Genomic DNA, 8,328 nt, shown 5'->3' with positions numbered 1-8,328 from the left:
CAAATTCAGGAATTAAAATAGAAATCTTCCCCAGTGGAGTCGCCAAAAACTTTAGGGAATAATTTCAAGCGTTAATCCCCTAGCTTGAACCCCACTGTGATCATACACTAAAGTACGGTGGCGTCCAAAAGGGAAGAAGATAGAGCAAAAGAGTCGCCAACAAGTTTTAAGAACTTGTAAATCGTTCACAGGGTGAAGGTTACACCCCTTAACGATCCAAGAGATCGTCAACTCCATAAGGTCTAGAACCAAATAAGGGTTCGGGGATGAAGGTACAAATCCAACCTAAAAGAGATTGAACCTGCCCTAATAATAGGCCTCTACTTTATTCTGATCGTATTCATGTGCGCTTTTTAATTAACATACAATCAATAGGATTAACCCTAAACCTGTTTATCTATGTTGGTTGAATATAATGCACAAATAAACTATTATTGGAGATCACTTGAAATTATAATCACATTAATCCTAACAAAATTATTAATTATCTTATTAAGCGTGATTACAAATACAAATTTCCTTTAAACATGCATAAAAAGGCGTGACCAAGCAATAACAATAAATATCAAGCAACATAATAATCATTAATATAATAATATATAATTATAAATATTAATAAAAATCAAAACAATTATAAAAATAATCATGAATCATGTTAAAGCATAATAATAATAGCAAGATCCTAGGCATGATACTAACAAGATTAATAACAAACCCTAGCATGTCACTAAGCAATAAAAATCAAATCTTTAACCCTAACATGATACTAACAATCATAAATATCAGGAAGAGAATAAAAGGCATCATAGCAATCATATTTAATATTAAAATTACCCTAGACATGATACTAGGAATATCATAATAACAATTTAAACATGATTTCTACATCATAACATCAAATAAAACCATTAAAGCACTTACTTTGATGCCTCGTACCTCTTTCTAATAACAAAATAAACACGTTAATAACTTAAAGGAAAATAATAAACAAAACAATTAAATTAAATAATTAAAAGAGAGATTTGGGACCAAACCCTCAGAAATTAAACCTTTCACGTCTAGGGCGAAGGCAACTTTGAACTTGGCTAAGTGTTTCTAGATCTTGTGAACGCGGAATTTTGTATGTGAAAAGCAATTTTAGAAAAGAGAGAGATGGTGAATGATTATAGAAGAGAATGAGAAAGAATTGATGAATGAAAACTGATTGTAGGTGAATTGATTAAAACTGGTTGTTGATGAATGAAAACAGAGTTTTTAATACGTTATTTATAGACAAATCAACCAAAAAGATAAAATATCAAAACAGAGCACTTGGCGCACGTAAAACAGAGCTGGCGCCAACCCTGGCTAATTGGCGTCAGGCGCCAGGCCTAGCTTCTAGCGCCAATGCCTAGAGTCAGGCGCCAAGCCTATTTTTTACGCCCTTTCTCAAATCAGATAAGTTTGGCCGTACAGGAGGATAAAATCGTATCTTTTCCTCAAAAATGTTCTTTGATTTTAATTAAAACTCTGAAAAGTCAACAAAAGTCAATTTATCAATGCTAATTGAATTAGGAATGAAAAGAACCTTCTAGAAGAATCTAGAAGACTAAAACCATTCCTAATTGCATTAGGAATGATAAATCATATTAGGCCCTCCCCTAGATCATTGGGCCGCATATAAGGCTCAAACCGGGCCCAGTTTGGTAAATTGGCCATAACTTCCTCAATATTCATCGGAATTGGGCTTATAATATATTGTTAGAAAGCTCTTTGCAAGCCCCATCCAACTACACTACTATCGGACCCATATCATGGACCAAACAAACTGGATTGGCTGTTTTCTTAAAATAAGTTTTCAAAAACAGAGAGAAAAGAAAAGAAATTAAAACTATCCGCAACACTAGACTTCCCACACTTTTGCTTCATTCGATTATGATTCGACACGAAAGGAACTCATCACCGGGTTTGGTTTTGGGGAGACACAAATGGGTGTCTACAGGAATGATAATGCATCATCCTTTATTGACGTATTTGCGACTTCCACGCAATACAATAACACAACTCGATATGATGATCCTAGAAAAAGATGGACAAATATAGAAAATTTACTCCATTTCCTATAAGCTATAAAGAATTGTTAGAAAAATTAAATGAAAAAGTCTTATTTGCCCCAACAGGGCCAACACCACCCACTCCACCAGAAAGGAGGCCTCCTCAATGGAATGGTAGTGCTTATTGTGCTTATCATAGAGGTGTTGGACACGATACTGAACGTTGCTATGTTTTAAAGCACAAAATACAAGATTTAGTAGACGATGGGAGAATTCCCACACCTAAACCTAACAATAATGCATCCCCCTTAGGGGTGTTTCACATCGATGAAGACCATATGGGAAGTGATACGTTCAATCCTTTGGACTATATCACACCCATAGGAGAACCTCTATCCACAATACTCATAAGGGAAACTAATGAAGTATGTAGACTATGGGATGACGACTTTCAAGACTTTTATGTCTCTAAGTATGCCGTCGTCCCACCTCTATCTTGTTTACAAAATGAAACAAATGGAGCGCTTGATTGGGATCATTTCTTGGGGAAATCGCAAGATTTATCGAGTCTCTCCTTGGATGAACAATGGCATCAAGCACAAATCATGGACCATCTTGAAATGGAGGCACATCCAAAGCCTCTAGAAGAAAGTTGGTTTATGAGTCCTACGACTAAACTAAATGAGATAGATCATTTAACTCGTTCTAGGCGAGTCTACCAAGCACCACCACCAAATGGATTTTTGACCACACAACATCAAACTCAAGGTCAAACACAAAATACAATACCACCTCCACTTGAGGTGGAAGATCCATTGGTCAAACAACCTCGCCAATCCAAGGCGAATGTTAGCATTTGGGAACTCCTAAGTACTTCTAAAGAACATAGGAATTCTCTCATGAACTCTCTAATGGCTTTGTCTGTAAGCAAAGACACAACCCCTCAGGACCTCGTTAGCTTGCTTGCTAGCGAGAAATCCGACAAGTCAATCGTTTTCACTAATGATGATTTGCCTTTAAAAGACACTACCCACAACAATGCGTTATACTTAACTGTGGGATGCATGGGATACAATATCCCTCTAACTTTGGTAGACAATGGGTTGGCTGTAAACGTATACCCATTACAAACGGCAAAATACTTAGGCCTAAATCTAGAAAAAGATTTCCAATCAACAAAACAAAGCATTAGGGCCTATGACAATTCGAGAAGATCGGTGTGTGGAACTGTTAAGCTACCAATTACCACAGGCCCAATTCAAAAGATGGTTGAATTCAATGTTATGGACATAAAACCTACATTCAACCTCTTACTTGGATGTCCTTGGATACATGAGCTTGGTGCAATACCATCCTAACTTCATCAAATGATTAGGTTGAACTATCAAGGGCTTCCTATGACTATACATGCTTCTCCACTCAAAATAGCAATAAATGATCAATCACTCTTAGAAATAAACCATGATAATGATGAAGAGGACATGTGGGGAATTGTCGTGGGGCCAATCTTCACAATTGAAATGGAAGAAGACTTGGAAGAACCATTCAAGCTTGATCCACATTCCACTCGGATAGTAAACAACATCTTGCTCAAGAGTAGTTACTTTCCTGGGATGCCTTTGGGAATAGGGATGAAGAAATCTCTCTTACTTCCTATCCTAAAGAAAAGCTTCTCCTTTGGATTAGGATATAAACCAACCAAAGAAGAATTGGAGTCTCACGATGCAAAAAACAAAGCACGTAGAGACAATAACAAGAAAGGGATAATCGCTTTACTCCCATCCTATCAATAAACCCTTAATGGACAACTCATTAGGGAGGGAGAAGATTACCCATGCTACGACTTTCCGGAACCCTTAGTTTTGGAAGGAATCAAGAAGCCTGGATTTGAAATATTTCATGATTGCTACTTCTTGGATGACGATCTTAGTATCGTTAAATCAAAACACCCAACTCTAGGGTGCTATGATGGGCAAGCATTTTACTTGCTATTTGGACTAGAGAAAAATCATGTCGCAACAATGACCAATCAAAACGTCATTCAAGATGAAGCTTTTTATCCAACCTCGTTGATCACCCCTTCAAACGAAACTTTTGAGCATGGATGGAGGAAATCTTTCAAATGGATCAATCACAAAGGCGATAAACTCGAAATCGTCACAGGCGAAGGGAAGATGTTTGAAGAATCGGACAATGAATCTACTATAGACTCTAGGGAAGCTGAAAATTTAGGCCTTGTGGCCATTACTGAGTCTTTATTTTCTAGTTCTAAGGACGAAGATCCCAAAAATGATTCTTCTCTTGATGTACTCTCTTTTGATTTTAATAATATGAGCTCTATTTCCGAGTATATGCCTTCTCTTGAATCTTTCGAATGCTATAACAATCAATCTAATGAAGATGATAACATTAATAAATTGGTTGAGCTAATGAATGAACGAGAACAAAAGAACCCTATCGTTGAAGAAACTGAAATAGTTAATATAGGAAATAACGAAAATAAGAGAGAAGTCAAAATTGGCTTAACTCTAAATCCGGAAGAGCGATCAACCCTCATATCGACGCTCAAAGAATTCGAAGACGTGTTTGCTTGGTCATACAAGGACATGCCTGGAATAGATAGGGAAATCGCGGAACATACCATTCCCTTGAACCCTACTTCTAAACCAGTAGAACAAAAACTTCGACGAATGAAGCCTGATGTCGCATTAAAAATAAAAGAAGAAATACAAAAATAGTTTCGCTAGGATTGTTCATTACAGTTTCTTTGGTTACACTCCTATACTCGAGCATTTTCTTTTCCGTCTCCCTCTTGTGCGAGCATAGCTCCCATTGTTTCTTTGGTGACTGTTAAGTATAGGCGAAGAGGAATGCCTGAAAGTGCTAGTGCTAATACAGGAGGATTCGCAAGATAGGCTTTGATTTTTTTCAAAGGCTTTTTGGCACTCGTCATTCCATATCACTAGTACATTCTTTTTGAGTTTCTTGAATATTAGTTCACATATTGTGTCAAGCTTTGTCATGAACCTACTTCTGTATTGCAATCGGTCAATGAATCCTTAAATTTGCTTCTCAATCTTAGGCGACGACATTGACATGATTGCCTTGTTTTTAGTAGGATCTATATTTATTCCTCAAGAGCTAATGACATAGCCTAAGAGTTTTCTTAAGATTACTCCAAATGCACACTTGCTTAGGTTTAACCACATGTTGTACTTTCGAAACCTTTCGAAGAATTTTCTCAAGGCTACTTGATGGCCAAGCTGGGCCTTAGGTTTCACAATCATATCGCCCACATATACTTCAACTTCTTTATACATCATGTCATGAAGTAAGGCATTCGCTAATCTTTTATAAGTGACACCCGCATTTTTCAACCCGGATGGCATCACTTTGCAATAGTAAGCGTCCCATGGTGCTATGAAGGTTGTTTTCTCCATGTCTCCTTTTTCCATGAGAATTAGATTGTAACCCGCATACTCATCCATAAACGAGAGAAGTGCATGATTGGCTGTATTATCTACTAAGATGTAGATGTGTGGTAAAGGAAAGTCGTCCTTTATACTTGCCTTATTGAGATCTCTATAGTCGACACACATTGTTGGCGACCCATTCTAGATACTTGGATACCTTAATAAAACCTCCAGTTATTTGTTTTTGAAAATTTTCTTTCATTTTAAGAGTTACGTTGGGTTTCATTTGACGCAACTTTTGTTTTGCAGGTTTCATTCCTAGAATTAATGGTATAGTGTGTTGAGCAATTTCTCTACTTATTCCTAGCATATCCTTGTATGACAAAGCAAAAACATTGATAAATTCTTTTAGTATATTTATTAGATCAGTTCTTTCTTAGCTTCTTGATTAAGAGTTAAGCTAATTTTAACTTCTCTTTTGATGTGGGATCCTTCGAGATGTTAATTGTTTCAGTTTCTTCATTTGTTGCTGTTTTATTCTCAAGTGCTTCTATTGATTTAATTATTTCTTTATCATTTTCATTGTTAGTAAAGTAATGCTCGTCATCTTGGGTAAGAGCTTTACATGAGAAGTAAGCAGAAAAAGATACATTATTAAATTCTGAAACCATTACACCAAAAAGGGAAAGGTCTGTTGGGATTTGACTACTAACTATTCTAAGAGTAGGTGCTAAACTAGGTGGGATAAAAGGAGGTGCAACTGCAAGAGACCTAGAGGACTCGAAAATAGAAGACTCAAACTCAAAATCTGACTCGGATGACTCAATGTCATCAAACATAGATCCTTGTCCCGTGGTTATAGAGATCTTCCTTTCACTTGGTGTAGTTACTATTATAGTCTTGTGCCATCCTTAGGCTAGTCCTTCCACTGGAGTGATGAGCTTGGAGGAATCAAAGTTCTTGATTTGCAGCACCGGTTGGATTGATGCACTTAGGCTCATTTTTCTCGTACTCAAAGAGGAGATCCATGACATCAAAGTCAAAACATGGAGGTGTTCGTTCCTTGTAAATAACAGCTGGGATCTCGTCTAGAAAATTACAGTCCAAGAATATTTCAAAACCAGATTGTTGTATCCCATTCTTGACAAGTGGTTCTGGGAATTCATAGCATGGGTAGGGCTGCCTTTGAACATGTTCTTTCTCACCCACAGAACAAGGCCCCCAAAAATTAGGGTCCCATAATTTTTTTAAAAAAAACAATGACTCATTAAAAAAAAATCATAACTAACCTATTCAGTTACTTCCCGTAAAGACCACTATTTTCAAACTAAAACCCAAAAAATTCATCCTAAATATTTGAGTTTGCCTTTTAATTTCCAAATCAAAATTAAAATTTTTGCCTCAAAGAATTTTAGAAGGATGACATTTTTAAAATAAAAAGTTTTTATTTGTTGTTTTACTGAATTATTATCAAACTAAGTAATATGAATATGTCCTCTATAATTTGTAGTAATGTACAAAAAAAAGCCATTTTTTGATAAAAAATAGCCAATAATAATAATAATATTTTAACCATTTAAAAATAGTCCTTTAAAAGTTTACGGACCCAATTTTTATAGTTAGAGTAAGGCCAACAAATTGTCGGAGACGGCCCTGGCGTGTAGTCTTCTCCCACTTTTATAAATTGTCCATTTAAAGTGAGAGGGTAGTTATCCATTGGGATTGCTTTTTTCTGAGTGCGAGCTGTCCTTCGTGCATCGGTTCTTTCCCGGGCTCGCTTAAGATCTTCTAGAATTTGTTAAAAACAAAGTCCAAAAGTATCTAATTTAGGGAGGCCAAGTAGTCCCTTTTGTTTAGCTATCTCTTTCTTCTTTCCTAGAGTCATTCCAGGATAATATCCTTGTCTTTTAAAGATAACGTTAACTACAACATTTGAATGGGGGTTGTAGTCGAGAGGGGTCTTTTTATCTTCTTTGATTAAAGAGACCTCTTTAGCGATAAATCCCCATAAATCTTCGTCATTCTCATCGTGCTCCACATTAATAAGTAGTTTATCAACCACTTTGATTCTCATAGGGGAAGCATCGATTGTGAAGGAAATTCCTCCAAATATAGCTTTGACTTGTTGATGGAGAGATAAATAGACAACCTTAATATCATGAAGCCAAGGGCGTCGCAACAATAAGTTGAACAAAGCTTTAATGTCTACTACTTGAAAAGTGGTGGTATGCTCAATAACGCTTGCAGTGACATTCATGGTGATGGTTCCAAGAGCTTGACAACGAGTATTGACATAGGCTCTTAATCCTTGTATGGATGGAGACAAGTCTTCATCTTTTATTCCCAATATCCTTACAGTTAGAAATGGGCAAACATTTATTGTTGACCCAAATCTGTGTTCATGTGATGAAACTAGAAGCTTTCACACATTCATCTCAACCTTAGTTTTCTTGAGTTGTTTGACAATATCATTGTCTTCTATAAGGGGTGCTGGAATTTGTTGAGTAGTAGGGATAGGTGCTTTCGTGCCCGGGGTTTGCACCCTTCCTGATCTTGTAAGGACATCTATTGGAGAGTCTTCTTTATCCTAAGTATCATCTACTAGGTAGAGTGTGGAAAGTGATGGTTCTTCCATGTCTTTGAGGTAGACATCCTCATCATCATTGTCCCAAACTCCATTAATACTGACATCTTTTTCAAAGAAATCTCTTGTTGTTAGGATAAGCCTTCCACTATCTATGAATCCTTGCACAAGATCTTTAAATTTAAAACAATTTTCTATCGTATGTCCTCTGGATTGGTGGTATTTACAGTACAACATGTCTATTCTTTTTAGGGATTCAAATGGTCTTGGCTCGAGAGATTTGATTTTTCATGTTGAA

Source organism: Chenopodium album, chromosome 2 (assembly GCF_948465745.1).
Source record: "Chenopodium album chromosome 2, dcCheAlbu1.1, whole genome shotgun sequence".
NCBI classification, from domain to species: domain Eukaryota; kingdom Viridiplantae; phylum Streptophyta; class Magnoliopsida; order Caryophyllales; family Amaranthaceae; genus Chenopodium; species Chenopodium album.
Note: the sequence above shows the minus strand (reverse complement) of the source record.